At 37.8% G+C, this 19969-nt stretch overlaps 1 protein-coding gene across 2 annotated transcripts in view; it reads right to left on the bottom strand.

Annotated features, from left to right (window-relative positions):
• Positions 1–19969, bottom strand: part of TRPC4 (transient receptor potential cation channel subfamily C member 4) — a 134318-nt gene that overhangs the window by 88094 nt on the left and 26255 nt on the right. The window lies entirely within an intron of this gene.

Genomic DNA, 19969 nt, shown 5'->3' with positions numbered 1-19969 from the left:
AGACAACTATTTCAAATTATATGGGAATGGTTTTTTCAGCCAGGAACGGTAACATTTCACCTTCTTTGCAAACCTTTTACATTTCCACTCTATCATTATTTAATAATTTGATAATTCTAAGAAAGTCTGATGTTATGAATTTTACTGATGCTAAATAAACAATAGGAAATTTTCTTCTGGTGCTATATTGTGTGTGTATATATATATATACACACACATGCACATTATAATTGCAGGTACACAGAAATTTCCCCATCAAAGATACACCTCAAAAAAAAAAAAAAAAAAGGCAATTAGAATTCCTTGGCATTTATCCGACCTCTGTGTTTGCCGTATTTGCTTCCTCTACACATATGACCATATCTTCCTTATTTTTCCAGGAAACCCTGACTTGCATTTCCCTTGCATGCTGTCCCCTATGCCAAAACACCATCAATAGCCAGGTGCAGGAGACGTATTGGAGTGACCCATTAACAGGCACCAAGGGCCTCTGTGACAAGCCATTTCTACTGCCAGTCACAGCAACTGTGCTTATGGATTGCAGCCCTTTCAGAGACAGGAAAAGACCAATGACAACACATCTTCTTCAGCAGATGAGCAGCTGGAGGGACATGGATGTGCTCCATAGTATCCACATGTGCAATTTCTGAAACCCTCACTGATGCTACCCTTCTAAAGATACGTTATTTCCAACATTGACCACTGTTACACTTACTATAGCAGCATATAAACTATATAGCTTCTTCTCTGATGTCATCAAAAGCACACTTCTGATTTTGCTCATGAGTTTGTTTTTCAGACTATTTGCATGAAAAACAAACAAACAAACAAACCATTCCCCGAAACTTCATTGCTATGGTGTCACCCTACTCAGGAAACCAGAAAACTTACGACAAGTGAATAACATGCTGATTTCACTGTGATCTTCTGAAACTATTTTATGTGCAATTTTCATGGCAAAGGAAAGTTTCTGACATTTGCTGTGTTCAAGAAAGTATGAAATTTTCTTTCTAAAATAGACGTGTGACATCCCAGCTTTAATCTGACATAGAACCCTATTTGATACACAGTAAAAATGATGTTCAAAGAGCATTTTGGAAAGCAAGACTCTAGCTCTGATAAATCACAGTCCAAACGAAGCATAAAGTTCCTTCACTGTCAGTCACTAGAATAGATTGTTTCATTTCAACAAGCACAAAAGAAATTCAAGTAAGTCTTTGATCTCTGAACCCAGCATCAGTCCAGAAACTGGCATATAACCAAAGTTAAACAAATAACTTAAACATGCTTCTAGCATTGAGATCAACTGGATAGGCTGTGCCTATACTGTTAAACATACTTCACCCAAAAATAGGACAGCTGAATGAGAACTGTCTATTGGGAATAATTTGGGGTCCATGCTAACTCCCACACTTTGCCTGAAAATTTCATAGGAAGATGTTAATTGGGCTGAGACAACAGTTGGATTGATTCCAGGGACTGCTCAAACAACTTCAGCTGCAGGTGATGGAGTTTCACTGACCATGTATGCCTTTAGCACTGTTTATTTTACAACTGCTCTAGCTGGCAATACAGTATCCTCACCTGAAAGTAATTTTTCATTGTTAGAACTACAATCAGCTTCAGACTTGAAAGCTAACAATAGCAAAAGTAGCAATTTGGGCTTTTAACACTGAGTCATGCATGGAGGAGATAAACTGAATAGCTCAATATGGTGTACGTTCCCTCTGAGGCCATTGATTACTTTGGAAAAGAGCTAAACCTCTTGTTTGTTCTCTGGTTTAAGTACCCTATAATCCAAGTTGCAGTAAAGCAAAGAACATGACTTACAGCTGCAGTGAATGATGGGAGGCAAGCTGTCATGTTGTGTTCTAGCTTCAAAATCAGCAAGGCAGGATATCAGCTATAAAGAACAACTTTCAGGGGCCAAGGTACAATGGATATACAACAATGGATATAAACTCTACCACCATTTTATATGAGCATCTTAAAAGATCGAGTCCCAGGAGAGCGCAAATGCTGACACTGAATGTGATAAACCTTTGATGCAGTGACACAGACTACTTGCTTAGGGTTTTTGGCATTTTTTTTTTTTCCAAACTTTAAGACAGGATGCAATTTCATAGCATTTTGGGGGGGGTTAAAGCATGGTGCTTCATATATAGCATATAAATGTTCTGTAAGTTCATTTGATGCCAAATGGAAGAAAATTTGCATTTCTGGGGCTAATGTCACAGCAAATCATAGTTGAGAATGACAGGTTCTTCTTTTAACAGTGACCCTTAAGGTCAGCAATGGTATCAGCTTGAGGTTTGAGAAATATCAAAGTATAAAAAAAAACCTTTAAGAGAGGCATTAGAAATTACTAACTGATCATAGAGGGGTAGGATGATTTAGGGTCAGGAATGCAGTATTGCAAAGCTGCATAATTTTGAAAATCAGAGATATTCAAGAACTTCCTTCTTCAAAAACTCCTAAAACTGAGCCTAATTTTATTTACTTTATGAGCGAAAAATCAGATAGCTCCCCCATGAAAGAGCACCACTAGCTCACAGAAGTATCATTAGATGAGAATATTAAATTAGTTCATCTTTCCAGTTTTATTTAAACTAGAAAAAGATACTGTTTGGAAAAAAACAAGATGTATTGTTTCCTCTTGCTGATGGGTAGAATTATGCAAATATCCTTGGGAATCTATGGGAATGACTCTGAAGCCTGAGCTATTTGTGCTTGCTCTGAGGGGAATGAATAGTGAAGCATTTAAGCCTGTTACCAGAGCAAAGGAGACAAAGTCTGCTTTCCACTGACTGACATGAACTTCTTTGAAATGATGGAGCGTGAACGATGTGAGTCCAGCCTACACCCAGTAGGCACCTAGTTTGGGGTGGGAAGGATAGAGACAGCAATAACACAGATAATGATCTTGAGTGACTGCATCATCCAGTTGAACTGACCTTCCTGTCTCCTTGGCTGGTGTTATTCCCCTGGGTAAACTAAAGGAGCTCTCAAAAATAGTTTTCAAGAGAAAGTACTTCAGTATCATCTGGCTACACATAAGGCTGCCTTCCAGCATTTCCAACAGTAGTGCTAATCTAATGCCCTGTGGATGTAATTCTGCAGCAGTCATGCAGCATGGCAACAATTCTCAGGAGATGTGGGGAGTGGGCTGTCCCCTGCTCCTGGAGAGAGTGGGTGGTCTTTCTCCAAACGTGGAAAGCACAGGAGAAGAAAGTACACAATTTCTGCTGAGAAATCAAACTATGGTTGGGCAGAAAGGGTCTGACTGTACAAGTTCATTTGAGGAGGAAAGGAGAGAGGATGCAGGTTAGCTTCGGAAATATGGGACAGGAGCATTACTTGTGGGAGTTACATTATAAGTGGCAGTGATCTTTCTGTGTTTCAAGGTACGTTTTCACACAGAACCACGTCTTCCCATGCTTCACATGATGCAGTTCCAGGCAGCATGCAGTTTGGCCAGAAAAGGGAGGGTTTGGGCAGACTGCCCAAATACTTCTAGTAAAGATTTGCTAATAAAAACTCTCCATTGTGGGTCCATTTTCAGATGTACAAGCTAAGCCACCCTCAGGATAAGTTACAACACTTCGTAGTATCTAAGCCAACAGAGAGCCAGCTGTGAAGAGATCTGTGTACAAACATATACGCTCACATAAGCACTTTAGTACTGGCTGCTGCCCTCAGAGTGGTATGTGTATTTTGTGGGGAGCCTCAAAAGAGGCTGAACTAAAATAAAACAAAAGCTGGCAATAAATAAAGGCTAGTTAGGAGAAACTGTTCAGGTTTTGGAATTTATTGGCCTTTTTCTACCCACATCCTTAGTGGTTCTGACCTCTCACTGCTTAGAGACACTTGAGTCAGTGCATTTTAATACATGTTCCTGAAGGACTTCATAAAACTAAAATCAGGAAAACTTGTTACGTAAGCTCACCTACCAATAATAACCCACTAACTCAAGTAAAAAGAATTATAATGATCAATCAAATCAAAATCAAATTTATATTTAAACAGACCATTTAAACTCAATACTAGATGATGTTCCACAATCTAATTAGTTAGATAACACAAAATGTAGTTATACAAGTCTAGAAAAAAATGGTTACACATTGGTGATAAACCCCCAACAAAAGAATTTTATTTAAATCTGTCAAATGTATAATTTGGTTAGTTAACTAGTCTAACAGCAAAACCTAATTACTATCTGGACCAAAGGCTGACAAAAATAATGCTAGCATTTTTCTCAAGAAATTGTATACTTATGTGATGACTAAGCCCTTCCTGCCCTTGTATCAATAAAGACTTCAAAGAATAGAATAGAAAACCAAAACTTTGACAACTCCTATTTACCAGAAGTCATAAAATGACAGCTTCATATAATTCAAGACCTTTAAATGTATAGCACAGAACATGCCCTAATGAATAGCTTGATAAGGTATTATATAAGGCTTCTTAAATCCAGGGGAACAGTTCTTTCCAGAAATTTGCCTACATGGCCAAATTGTCATTTATGCTTATGCCCAAATAACATTTCAGGATTAAAAGTCTCCTGCTAAGTTAGAACAGGAGTGAAAAATATAAATAGTAGCAATAAGAGAATTCTCATTGCTAGGGGGTGATGAAACCAGAAAGCTGTCATGGGGATTCCCTGGCTTACAAAGGCACGTCTGTTATAATGCTCTATAGATCTGTGACCCAGTAGTAATTATGTAAGATTGGTAATAGCTCAAATACTTGGAGCACTCTTCAGGAAGTTTGTATTTTCTTCTTTGTGTGGGAAAAGGTCAGAATGATATGCATCGGTGTATTACAACACAGAAACTTTAAAAAACAGGTCACTTGAAAATCTAAACAACAAATCTAGCTCAACACTTACTTATGAACTGCTTTCTGAGGTATTATGTAAAGTCCATTACTGTAAATAATGACTCCTCTCCCAAACATATAATTCATTATTCCAGCATATTATTCACAGAAAAAATATATTTGACACATAGGAAAATACCAAATAATTGACACATAAAACTTTCACTGTGGAAAATGCATCTTTTCACGATTTCCAACTGGCAGAAGATTAATTCTGCATGCTTTTAGCGCAGTTTTTCGCTCATCTAGTTTAAAAAGTAATCAGATTTATCTCTGGAAATAGGGAGTAAGCAACTTCATTTTGAAGCACCTGTGTTTCTGCACCTCGAGCCAGAGGGACAAGTTCTTCTAAACACAAGCTAGCCTAACTCAGATTCTTAATGTAGGAATACCTCTTCAGCAAGACAACCAAATAAAAGCTGAAGAGAACAGGAAGTGACATTAAAATTTCAGGAAAATGAAACTTGGTTACAAGAAACTCTTTGAAACACTTTAACTATCAAGTAGACCAGATGCTATGAGAGATTCACAGACTAAGGATTACTATAAATATCTCATTTGAACTCTGACATAAGGCCGGTCAAGAGAAAATCAGCATGGCTTCCTGGTCCTGAGAAGTCTGAATTGGAAAAGGCTTCCTGGGCCACCAAACCCAGCCTCTTACACGAGCAGCTCTCTCAAACAATCTGACTCTGTAAAAATCAGACTCCCTATTACAAGTATCTGGGATCTCCCCGCTTGGCCCACCTTCCCCTCCACTGCTTCTGTGAGTGACAAAGCCTCATTCTTCTGGCATGACAACTTCCTCAGTCCTAAATTAAGTTCAGCTGTTGAGGACTACTGACAGGATCATCCTTCCTCCAGTATATTTGGAAAAAAACTATACTTTCTTTAGACTTCCTTTTGCCAGGCTGCACAAATCTGGCTTCTTTACAGCTCCAGCCCATTCCTTGCACATTGGTGCCACCTGAAAACCCCAGGATGCCCCACCTGTCCCCAGCTGCTGCCCTGAAAGAGCACTGGTCCCCTCTAGCTCTTATGTCACACCCCTGGTACCCTCAGGCATTTAACTGGCAGTAGACATCCACAAGTGGTCAGCTGACTTTAACCTTCTGTCTCCTTCATGTTTGCACTATGCCTTTGTCATACCACTTCTTCTGAGTGACCGAAGTGTAGCTGTTACTCCAAGATACACCTCTCTGCATTCTTGTACAATGATTTCAATACTTTTCTATCTTAGGCTTAGATATTTTACTTGATTAAGTTCTAAACCTACCATCTTCTTGTTCAAGTCTGTATCATAATCATCAACCTTCAATTTGCCAATAACCCATGTTCTTTCCCTCCTCAGCTGTTCTCAGTCAATAAACTTCTGGTGAAAGGAAAAAAAAATAATTTTACAAATTATTCTTTATTTACTATTTATTTACAATACAATTCTATACTTACAAATTATTACAGAAATGCTTGTGGTACTTAATTTTTCAATGATGCATATATGTAAGAACTTCTTTACTTCTAGCAATCCTCTTCCTCCCCAGTGCTCCAGTTTTAGTCAGTTTTCTCTTTACTTAGATGTCTCACACAGGTCTCTGACTCTGTTACTACTCAGTAAGTCTTTGACTCTATGACCTCTTGTAGTTATGAATGTCAAATGTTCCTTCCCTGTGAACAGCATGAACTTTATATTTGAAAACTTTGTTCTAAATATACCCATCACCATTTTATTTTATCGAGTAAGATAGGTGGAATATAAATAACAGTGAGGCAAAAGAAAAGCGATCATCAAGAGGCTAAAAGTTGTAGTGTTTACTCTTTTTGAAATAAGTAAAATTACATCCACTTCATACCAGTGAATGTAAGGGGTAAATACTGTAGGTATTAACCATATGCAGTGGTGCTGTACCTAGATGCAATATATCTAAATTTAGACAGCTTGTTAAGGTTTCTAAGTTGGAATGTATTTATCTTGTTGTCTTTCTAGAGTTAGCGGAAAAAGAGAAGGAAAGTTCTGCTGCAAACAATTCAGTCAAATCTCTATTTCTTTCTTTTGCCTGGTATAGGTGTGTATGAATCTAGGCCTGAATATCTGCATTTGAAGAAGTCTCTGAACCAAAGATGTTCGGAAAGTTTGTTTTGAAAAGAAAAAAATGGCAAATAAGAAATTGCATTTGGTCAAAACCAAAGGAATACAAATGTACAAAAGACGGCACGCCCTATCTTGATTAGGAGTATCAGGAATATCTTCTGACATGAGGGATATGCAGGTTCCTGTCACTACTGTAAACCAGATACATAAATAACCTATCTGCAGGCTGTGGGGCAATCTTATTTTGGAAAGATTTCCCTTTTCTTACTCTAATTCTCTTCTATGTACAAATACATATAGCAGCACATAAGGGACTGCACCATGAGTTATGGCACATGTCCCCTTTCAGATGCTGTGCTAAACCAACATATCAAACCATTGGTGGCCACTAGAAATCTCATGAACTGTCCCAAAATATTAAAGAAGGTCACTCATGTTCAAGGGATATATACGTACAATTCATTATAGCTGGTAAGGGAAGTAATACCTACTTTTCCCTGAAATTAGTTTTCTGAGAGATGAAACTGCCCCTAAGCTGCATAAAGAAGTTGACCTTCAAATACATATGTGCAAGCTATTAACATTATTCATCACTGTGCAGGTCTGTCCTACATTCTCCATAGTCCCCTGCATGGTAACATTGCACAGTTAGTGACATACTGAGTGTATGAATTTCTTTAAAACGCAGCTGCTAGTGATGGAGTTTCCATTTTTTCCAGATTTTTTTTTTTTACTTCTAAAGGATGAAGGTTATCTTTAGTGGTAATAGACAGACTACCTGCATTCCTGCATTGTTGTTTTCCCTTTAAGAAGGGTTTCAGCTTTCTTTCTGACTTCAGGGAATAGGAAGAAATTGAAATAATGCTATTTTGATACTGAACTTCTGGAAAAAATTTATTCCTGAAGGCAAGGAATAAAGTAATATTACTAATGTGAATGAGAACAGTTTGGTGTAGCTACTAAGAAAAAAAGGAGCTTGTAAACACAACATAGGTTTAGATACTATATTTCATCTTCTCACTTATTAAATTGCCATGTTAATATGAGATCAGGCCAATGTTTTGAACACTCAGCACATTGTTCCAAAGCATAATGTTTCTGAACTTTAACTTAAGCACCTTTTAACATAATTTTAAAAAAATAACATCAGGTTCCATCCAAGTCAATGCAAGCTCTTAGAAAATTGTATTTTATAAAATCAGAACACATCTCAAAGTATTTACGCATAGATTTTGGAATTTAGGAGATTAACACCAAATAAAATGGTTTCAGCTTTCAAGTAAGTGCAAGAGAGGAGACCCAGGCCAAGATAAATTTTAGTTGCCAGAAAAATTTGCTAAAGTGAGAGGCAAACCAAGACAGAAGATGGTCTATGAAGTATGTAAGAGTGCACATATCAGGATATGGACAAATCAGGACCTGATGAAAGAAAAAACAAATATCCAAAATAGGTATTTAGGGAGAACAGTAGGGCAATTGAAACAAACAAACCAAAAAAAGAACACATGAAACTGCAAAGAAAATGATGAAAATCTAACGATGACTCTTAGAAATTCCACACACAGGAGGTTCATTAACTAAATAAGGAACAGGTTATTCTGGCCTGACAGTAACATCTTCCCTGAAAGCAAAGCTAACAAATTTTGATACAGCAACGTGCCCTCCAGCCATTGCTTCCCCACACCTCAAGCGGTGTCCTTGGCAGGGATCTCCATCTGTCCCTGATGAGCTGTGCTGCTTCACAGGATTCCCATTAACCCCCAGAACATCCACAGACAGCTATGCTGAACGCTGCTCACTGCTGAAGTGGGTTAGTGCCCTGATGTTCTGGGTACTAAAAACATCAGTGGTTTCTATTCAAGGAAATCTAAAATTACGACATTCTTTCCATTGAGAGCTACAGCTCCAGACATGTAATAGCCCTTAACAAATAATCAGGAACTGTCAACATAATATCATCCATCATAAAAGCAGTTGATACTGTTTTACCAGAGCTCTGAGGAGAAAAAGCGGACAAACAAATAAAAGTAAACCTTTTTAAAATTAATGCTTGTGAATGGAAAGAAGACTCCTTTTAGGAATCAAAATATTCAAAGCAACTTTTTTTTACAGTAGCAAAATTTCAAGACTATCAGATGTCATGGATAGCATGTTACTGAAGCACGCATCCCTCAGTTTTCTACCCTCACTGCTTGGAACAAGGGGGAAAATTGAATTGCCATTGGCACACACTGTACTTAAGTGCTTACTTACCTCTGGTTGTATAAGGAGATGCTGGACAAGGTTTTAATGTAACCATTCCCATGGTAACCATTCTCATGGTAAAAATGAGCAATTTTGTTTTTCAGGGATAGAACTGTTTCTACACTAATCACACTCATTTGCTTAGATAGTGAGACAAATGGGACTAATTCAAGGATAGTAGATATTGCCTTTACAGAGTAGTTCCAAAGCTCATTGCACAGTGGCAAGTCAGGGAGAACTTAATCAAGCTAATTGTCTCAAAACATAAGGTCAACCTCAAGGTAGAAAAACCAGCTGTTAATAAAACACTCCTCAGAAACAATTACTCAGTTTGACTGAACAGGAGTATCTTCATCCTGCATTTTACAGAGATCTGTAAGAGTAATAAATGTCCACCATTTTTAGCAGTGGCTTAGCAACTGACAGGACAAGGCCAGAAAAGAAATTGTAACAACATAAGAACAAGAAGAAATGGGCAGTGGATCATGCAACTGAATGTGTCCATCGGAATATGGTAAATAACACAGAATTGAGAATTACACCCAGTAGCAGGGGACCCTAAAAGCATACTCATATTTATTTCTGAAAAGCAACCAACTCTTTGGATGAAAGCTGTGTCAAAGTGCTGCATATATTTGACAATCATTTACTAGCAAGTTTTTGGCATTTTGCTTCAGGCAATCTCATGTCCTTAGACTACTTCTTTTTGGAAGATAAAACTGTGAGTGGGATTCAGTTCAGGGTTAAGACACCTACGTTAAATGTCTAAATGTAGACATCGACATTTGAGATAAGTCCCCAAAACTCCCTCTGTTGTCAGTGGATAACAAGGACAGGATTAGATTTTTTAAACAGAGAAACTAATGACCTTTAAGATATTCTACATGCCTGAGACATCCCTGGGCACTGGTCAGATAGACTATATCCTTCTTTGTCCACAGGTAGAATCCAAGAAGGATGCCATCTCAGATCTCACTAGACATATACCTTTTAGCCAACTTTATCACAGCTTTAGTCAGTAGAACTAGCAGCACTTGCAAAGTGATTCAAGTCACCTGAGGTATCAATATGCCAGTCAGCTACATGGGCTATGTTCTCACCTAGCATACTTATTATGGGCACTTGCATGTAGACCCTGTGTGGGTCTGGAAGCAAATCCCGCATGCTGAGCCCACAAGATGATACATTAGGGTTTCAGAGATGAACTGGGTCACGTGAAGGTCATGACAGGCAGGAAACTGGCTGCCTCCAGGGCAGGTATCCTCTGCCAAGTTACTGACCAGAAAGCCAAGGAGCACACTGAGTTTAGATGTCTGCTGGGGAAGAAAGAATGCAGACAGTCTGTAGCAAGGGAGCTGCAACACCAGGGGTGTTACTGTCAGTATGCTCCCTGCCTCTGAAGTCTATAAAAAAGCCACACACTGGGGCAGAGGGATAGAAAGGAGCATGTCTCTTCTCCCCGTGGTGTCAGTGGGTCAACAAAGACTGAGAGTTCAAAACTGCTGGCAACATATTGCAGTGGGTGGGAGATACCTGTGGAGTTGCACCTCATTACACGTGTGGAGTTTGCCATGCACTTGTTGCTACTAATATTAAAATCAAGAATGTCTCCCATTAAATCTATACCTGATGAGAAAATGAAGATATAATACATTAGCAGCCATTGTTTGGCACACATGAGGCTGTTGCAGGCGCTGCTCTACTTTTGGGGAAATTAAAGTCTTGCCTTGACACAAAGTGCTAACAGGCAACCAGGTGTTATCATCCCACAGCTTGGTACCCTGTTACTCCACATTTGAGCAAACTCAGAGCCCTTCTGGCCTGCCATCTGGTTATTTCTGATCTATGATATTTGTCTCACTACTTGCCCCACTAGAGATATATACTGCTAGGATTAAATCAAAGGTGCCAAGATTTCCCAATAATTTTCATAGACACATGATTATCATATCACATTAGAAAGGCAAACCAGCACGGAATATAAATGATGAGCACATATGTATGTATTTCAACACCAGTAGAGAACGTTTCACAGTCCAACACACTTCACTACTCAAAATGCTTTCCAGATATTTCGCTCATATTTTACTTTGCTAACTTTCACCCCATTACTTCTAATTATAGTCACACTGACCTACTTAAGTAAATTTTGCTAACAGCCTGCTTACTGACAACCACTCATCCAAGTTCTTTTCATCTGTGACATCTATTAACCAGAAAGATTTGGAGTGTACTGGATATATGTCTGCTTTTTGCTAGGGGACAATGGCCAAAGCTTTCTAGTGCATTCACAACCTTTTGCTGTCACATTTTCATTATGTGACAGCAGAAGATGGCTTCAGTGTCATGTCTCACCTCTGAAGCAAGAGTCTTTATCCCTACCTTTACCTTCACATTTCTTCAATCAACTTTTCATTTTATCCACACCTCTCCTCCAAAAAAAAAAAAAAATTAACTCAGACCAGACTAAACCAAGAATAGAAAGTGTAAAGGAAATTAAGCCAGTGTTCTTGAGAACACTGCTAGCAGCCTATCTGCAAAAATTCAGTTTGTGTCAGGTGAGAAGGCAGAAGTGAAGAACTGAATTGGCTGGTGACCAGATCTACTTCTACAAGTCCAGTCTGATTTGATGAGAGCAGATGTGTGACTGCTAAAATAGCTAATCTCTGCCACGTTGCTTTTAACTGTGGAAAGCAAGGCTGATCAAGAGCAACCACCAAAGAGGAAGCAGGAGCAGGTGTACCTGTGCCATGAAAAGAGCTGTGCTATCTCAGCTATATTCAGAAAACCACCTGCTACCACACAGATCTGCATGTGACAGAACTAAGGCATAAGGAAAGTACTAGTTTGCTTATTGAGACTTGCTTTGTGCTCCTCAAAATCATGCGCAAACATTCAGTGGGTCATGACAGTGCACTGGAGTTTGAGCATTATTTTTTCGTGCTGTCATGTCTAGAGGAATAGACACTATAAGACTGTATCTGCCTCAGCAAATATCACAGTACAGTAGCAGCAGATCTCCTTGCTGAAAGCCCTGCATTTCAAGTGATTTACATCAGATGAGCTCTATCCTGGTCATGGAAGCTGAGTGTTAGTAGCTGGAGTGTGGTAGGAATGCTCCTGGAGTGAATGATCTGGCTTTGGATCCTGTGGAGGAATCTAGTCCACATACTCCAGACCACTCTGCAGTGCCAAAGTGTGGTAGGAGAAGGAAAAGCAGGAGGGAAAAACACTAAAAGGGTACTTTGCTGTTATGATACTAGACTAACGTAGATGCAGCTACAATTATTCAATCTCTTGTTTTCAGATTTGAAACTCTAGTGCTGAGATAAATTGCTCTGACCATTAAATACATAAAAAGGTTCCCCCTTGTTTCATTGGTACTTGACAGTATTGCAGTTATTTCCATGGGTTCTGGTGACTGGTATATGGAATCACTTAATTTTTTTAAGAAGCAGTTGGCCTTATCAAGGGAAGGGTTCAGTTACCTATATGACAGCATGATCTTTAGTACATGAGTAAGTTCTTACTCTCTGTGTTGAGTCCCTTCCAACCCAAACTGTTCTATGATTCTATTATTTAAACCCCACTTCTTTGTGAAAAGACAGGTCCCCCCCTGCCCCACTCCCTCCCCTTTTCCACAAATTCAGAGGAAATTGTTCTTCAAGTAAGACACTCAGACTTTCTCTTGAAAGTAAGACACGATAATCCGCTTTTCAGGAAAATGAGCTTGGATCACTCCTTTCAAACCAGGAGGACATGTTATTCTTGATGTTCACAAAATGGTTCAGTGTTCAGAGTACTGGGTCAAATCTCGGACATTCTGAGATGGTTTATACACATATATGCTAATCATAGTGTTGTTCTGAAGCATCATATTTTTCAGTATTCCTTCTGAATTTTACTATTGAAAAAGAAATTCAAAACTGATTACAGTAGGGAGAAGGGACAAGAGCCTGATACCAAAGACTAATGCTTATAGCACTTTCTTGAAAGAGCCATGTTCAGTTCTGTATTCAGGACTGGCTAGCACTAAAGGCTCAGGAGCTAAAATAGAAACCTTCAGGTAGGCCTTTTACCAAGCACAGTGTTAGAATTATAACAGGACTGTAATTAGAGTATGTTCAAATTTATTACATGGTCTAAAAATTGAGACTATGAACTGAAAATTATAATTTAATTTTTGCCCTACAAACTTTTTGTTTATAATTTTCCATAGCAAAATGTTGCTCTGCCAGTGTGTAATATTAACTTTGAACATGCATTGAAAAGAATTTGGATTTATGCTTTCTATGCATTCTATAGTACAAATCAAGTAAGTGGAATATAATATTAAAAAAAAGTCATTCTATTTTGGCTGGCTCTACAGACTTTAAAAATTATAGTTATTAAACTCTATCCACCGTTTGTACTGACCTCAACAACAAGTCAAAAGTGATTTGTCTCCAGCTACCTCTAATTTATTTTCTTATTCCTTCCTGATTGAAAACAAACCTCTGTGGCTGTTTTTCTAATTTTTTAACTGTTATATATAATGGACTGGCAAGAGTAGAATACTATGAAAGATTCACTGGCTTTTTAACTATCCTTCGGAAATTCTACAAGTTAGCCTTGGTAGTGAAATACTGCTTCAGATGGTAGGACAAGAAAAACTATTGCATGCTTAAAAACATATCTGGAAAACTCTCCTATAATTGAGGGATTTCCAATTGCTTATGTTCATTTGCAAGTTTGAACCACCTCTGTCATCTAGGAAATTGTGAGAGTTTCTGAATTAATTACCAGGTGGCTTTTTTAAAAGCAAATCTGCTTAACTGTTACAACTATGCTGAATGTGAATAAAGATGCTTTGTATATTCTTTTTCTTAAGATCATGTTCTCCACACACCACCTACAAATGCCTAAATAGAGCTACATTGTATCGTGATACTATTTCTGATTATTACTAAAAGAAATGTAAAAAAGAGCTCCTCACATGAGAGGAAGCTTTGTCCTTCTTAAATGTTTGCTTCAGTAGACATAGCAGTATTCTAAATTACAGGGATTGTTTGGATCAAATACATCTTTATCACGGATATTTTTTCTGAAAAGACATTCATAGGACTTGAATCTTCTACTTGTGTACTTTGTAAAATGCAGGTGGAGAATGAAGACCGAAATGACAAGCCATCTGGTAGCTTGTCAGGTAAAAGGGATCTGAGATATTTCCTGCTGCTTAAACAACATTTAAAGTTGATCTAGTTATGACTTTTTTTTAATAGGTGGACTTTTGCAGAATAACAAAACTCCAAGGACTATTTCATCAAATTTGCAGTACCGACTTTATGGGAAAAGGCTGTCGTCTTGCATCAGGTTAATGTACTACAAATAATTACCACTCCTATAACACCTTCACTCTGCATCTCAAACAAATCAGTTGCCAAGTGCAAAGTTCTAAGCTTTTGTCAGCCAACTGGTAAATATTTCTAACTTCTCCAACCCAAGCTTGTAAATCAAGAAAAAATGTAGCTAAAATAAGATGTTCTGAATTACAACTTCCACCATGGTCTAGCCAACAAATAAAACATACCTCATTACTTATATAAATTATTTTACCTGAATACCTAGAAGCTAACAGCCAAAACACAAAGCAACTGTGGTGGTTATTGTACAAGTTACTCTGGAATGTAACAGAAGATGTATGAAAAAGGAAACAGAACTACAAATTGCACTGTATCACATGACTATGCCAGAAACATACTTGGAAAAAAGAACTGAGATTTTTTCCTGTACTTTTCATGCTCCTTGGCCATAAATTCACACTGTGAGTGTACCCAGGGCTGCCCAGTTTAAGAGCATAACAAACGAAGGAACATAACAAACTATTTCAACTTTAGTGAGAGGACACGGGCAAAGAAAATAATCTAATCATGAAAAGATGATAATGCAACGAATATCAATCAGTTTTAAAGTGAACTGCATGAGGAACATACTGGAGTGACTAATGCCTGTCTTCAGTAGCTTCTCAAGACACAGAATGGGGCAATTGTGAAATCTTCCCCATATCCTGATACTATGTCTTCACTCCCACCAAGACAAACAGCCAGTTTCATCTTTTCCCACGACAGTGAGATCATCATTTCTAACTGGCATGTAAACTGTTGTGGAGGAATTCCTCCCACCTGTTTAGTTTTCTAAATTTAGTTGTCTACAGTAGTCTTACTTAAATTTAGTTGATTAACTAAGGGGAGTCCTCCTTTACAGTCAGTGTAGTGAAATAGGCTGCTACAGATTCCTCATACACATCTTAGGTACTTCCTTTAGGATCAGATTAATTCCTCCTGGAGATCTTGTGGGCTACAAGGGAGGCTGACCCTGATTTGTTTAAATTTTGGCATGCCTAAATGAAGTAGAATGACTTTTAGTATGTCATCCAGAAAATGGATTTAGCCTACAAATTCTTTCCATGTGGGACACACGAGTTATGAAAGGCAGCAGGAGAAGGTTTAATCATGTATTAAACTGTGTTTGGATAGATGGTAATTTAGATCTGTAGAATACATATTTATAGATTTAGAGTTGTTTTGCATAGTGGAATTAATATTAACCTTTATAAAAACTTCAACAATTATATTTGTAAAATAAAAAGTGTGACATGCCTAGTTTTAACACTTGATCAATTATTTGTAACTTAAACCTTAATTAAAATAAGTCTTAGTTTAATTCATCTTTCAAAGTAGTTATTTTGAAGCTCGATGTGTTTTACCAGTTTTGTGAGACTGTAATACAGTACCTCTAAGGAAATTTTCTTTTTATTTTCATCTAATATAAAATGAATTTATATTAACAACTTTGATGGAAAATCCAGTAGCCATTTACATACTTACTATACAAAAGGAATTAAGACCTTCTTGAAAACATATTTTTCCCTTTTTTGTTAGGTGAACACAACGTTCCTGGTACAACATGTAACTTAAAATTACAGCATCACCATATGACAATTCCAGGCACATTGGAGAATTCAGATCTAAAATGGTACAATTCTCAGATTTTAAATCTTTCATTCATGCCACCGTGTGAAGGTCAGATGTTGATGTTTTCAGTTGTTTAAGGACCATGGAATGTTTTGCTTCTCAGCTTAGAATATTCTTCCCAAGCAGCCGCAGGGTTTGTTCCTGGGCTTAAATCAAGACTCAGAACATTCCATGACCCTTTGCCTTGTAAACTGAAACATCAGTGTCCGCCCCACATACCACCCCTCCAGAAAGAGGGCATGTGGGATGAAACATCATCACAAGCATTCTTACACATTATTTAGGAAGAGCCACCTTCAAGGTATGACAGGAATTGTAAATAATAAACTGGATTTTAAACCCTATACATTTATTAATAGGGTTTTCAGCTTGTAAAGCTTTGAAAGAGAAAATTCCAAGAGATGTCAGGTTCTGCAAATTTTGATTTTAATTTTGCAAATAATTTGGCCCTAAGAGCAGCAAGAAAGCAGGATTCTCCAAACTTTCTGCTGCAATGGAGTGTGCACTATAGCTTTTTAAACATGGTGGTGGGAAACTTTAATTTACTACCTTCAATTTCACATTCTTTCATACAGTTTCTCTGGGACACTTATCTTACTGCAGACAGAACAAGTAAGTTGTTACTAGAAACAAATATTTCCGTAGCATTTATACTATCATTTCCTATTTTTAACAATTATATTTATCATTAGACTCCAGATCATTGCTTATGTTCAGAACTATTTCTTTTCTATTTTTGGATCTGATCCTTCAGTACTAAACATTTCATTCCCACACAACAGCCTTAAAGAGACAGTAAGACCACATAGGAAACTATGAAAATAAACATTTAGAAACAACCTTGTAGTTCAAAAAAAAGATCATGGTCAACCAGATGACATGTGCACCCTGACAATAAGCTGTGAAAATAGTTGCTTATTACTGAAACTACTGCATATTTCCTGTTTGATTCTAAGCATAGAAAGCTCTTCCACAGCTAACCTTCAGACAGCCACTTAGTTGAGAGAAGCATCTACCTCTATTAAATCAGGAGGCAAAAACACCATTGATTTTATAATGAAATTCTACTGAACAGCTAGTTTAAATTACAATATATTCAGTAATGGACTGAGATCACTGATCAACGATCAGGATGAGTCCAAACTGAGAGAAATAAAATGTGCTCACGTGGAAAGCTGTATCTAATTCAGGTCTGCAAGGGGTCAGAGTGTGATTCAGGAGACCTGCAGAGAGGGGGGAATCATGATCCAGTAAAATGGCTTGGGAAGTTCACATGCCAGCACCCAGGAAAAGAAGCTGCAGAAAGCTGGCAGAAAGAGGGTGCAATCCACTGCAGACCGGAGAAAGTGTGGAGAAAGAAAACCCTCACTATCAGGTAGGAAGAAGACAATGGTTTAGGAGGAGAGCACCAGAGCCATCACCAATTTCCTTCTGTAGAAGACTGTACCCTGGATACAAATATGCTTCATGAAGACTGGGATGTGGGATAAGTCTCATGTTTCAGGGGACTCTTCATGCAAAATAATTCCAGTACTTCCCCAATGATATATTCTATGCCAACAAAAGCACTTGTCCCTTGCCATAGCATTTTTACAAGTATACTGTGGGTTTTGGTGAGTACGGCCTTTCTCATCCAGCTAAATGACATAAGTATGTGAGGAAAATATTTGAAAAGACATCTCTCCAAAGTTAAGCAAGAAGCCTGTGTAATGACTGAAGGCTTCTAACGAATTAAATATTTTCTTCCCTCTCTCTGGATCATGTCAAAATTCTTAACTTCTCATCTTTTTTAGAGATTGTATTTAAGAAACTGCTTTGAGATTTTTTGTGGGGCTTTTTTAACGAATCAGTGACATTTACTCACTGAGTGGATATAGTGTGTCGTCTCCAAATGAACATTACTGAAGGCAGTGTTGAAATTAAGACCTTGAACCCAAAACAGTGACTGTTACTTAATTACTAAATGTAATGGGACACAAAGCAGAAATGATTACTAAATTGATTACTGAGTGATAAATTATTTTGCAAGTAGTCAAAATATAGTAACACAGAACACCAAATGCAATACAATTACATACAGTTCCAATAGTGGGTCTTTGGTGCAATTCTTACTTTTAAAATAAAATAGATGAATTGTTGTCTTAAATTCATGATCATAAACTTTTGCCTTAAAACATCAATTGATGTTTTTTTCTTTACTGAATATCTTTTAAATAAGGTGTGAAAGACATTGATTCAAGAAGTGCCCTCAAGGGGAAACACAGTTGAGTTAGAAATGAGCAGTTTTCTTTCCAGTTTGTTTTTTTCTCAGATCAGAGCTGGGAAAAAAAATCTTTATTTTCTTAAGTCCCACCAGAATTTTCCAAAGTAAGTAATACACACAGATGAGATTATTTTAGTAATTTCTAGAACCATCTTCTATGGTATTTCTTCGTAGAGAACAACAGGAGTCCATTTTTTTGTTTGTTGGTTTGGTTTGGGTTTTTTTCTATTTAAACCTGTGTGCTAGCAAATCAAACATTTTTTAACATGACCTTCTGAGGTGTATTTATTCTTCTGGTTTGATCAAATTCAGATTTGAGATCACTAGCTATACTGATAATCAGGTGAATTATTACATCATCTTCCACTGCCATGAGCATAAAAATACTTCTGCTTGCAGAAATAGATTATGACAAGAAGTTTTTGAGACAGAAATTATTTTCTACTTATATGAAGTTCAATTTATATAATTTTAATTCTACACAAAACACACAAATTTCATTTTTTTCCACACAGAATTATGCGTATGAACTACTAGTAGCAGGTACAACCAGTTTAGGTGAGAATTTATTTTGTTAAAGGACTGCTGTAGTTATTACACACTACCTCTACTTCAACAGAAGAGCAAGAGAGATTGGAAAAGTTACTGGAAAAACAATAACTTGAAAGCTAGAGGGTGTGGAAGTATCTAATTAAAGTTGGAGTAATAATCTCTGCTTTTCTATTTCCTTTGTATGAAAGAAGAGAAACCCAGCAATTATAATCTAAAATAAATTACACTCCCTGTAGCCTTTCTGAATAAAAACAGTGTGTGCTGTGCTGATACATGAAAACATAACCTACCCCTGTTCTTTGGACATGCTCAGAAGCTGTGCTGGTAGGTTTAGGATGGATTCAGTCCTTCATAATTACCAGAAAGCACCTACTGCCCCTGTGTTGGGTGGTGTGAATGCCAGCACACAGCTGTACAGATCTTTCCCAGGGACTGTACCAGTGCCTATGTAGTATATGTATATGGCACAGGAACAGTGTATGGACACACATCTTCCTCTCTCCTCTGTATTTTAGTCAGAGCTATGTTTGCTGCTGGATTTATTTGCTGTCATTGAATTAAGCATAAGCTCCAGCTTGTGATGTGAATACGTAGCTCCATATAGCATGGTGCAGCAACCAGCTGAGCTTGACTCAGAAATGGCAGAAATAAAGGCTAGTTATCAACACAATTCCAGCCTGTGGAGACCATAGCTGAGACACCATGTTGTCAAATCTGCCAATAAAAATAAACTTCTTTCTTGGTATTTTTTTCCCTCCTTCTCCTCCTTGCGCTGTGAAGATGGTGAAGGGCCTTGAGGGGAAGTAGCATGACGGGGTAAGGTCACTCTTACTGTTCAGCTTGGAGAAGAGGAGACAGGGGAGACCTCATTGCAGTCTACAAATTCCTCACAAGGGGAAGCAGATGGGCAGGCACCAATCTCTTCTCTCT

This window comes from Pseudopipra pipra, chromosome 2 (genome assembly GCF_036250125.1).
Source record: "Pseudopipra pipra isolate bDixPip1 chromosome 2, bDixPip1.hap1, whole genome shotgun sequence".
NCBI classification, from domain to species: Eukaryota; Metazoa; Chordata; class Aves; order Passeriformes; family Pipridae; genus Pseudopipra; species Pseudopipra pipra.
Note: the sequence above shows the minus strand (reverse complement) of the source record. Positions and strands in the feature narration are given on the sequence as shown.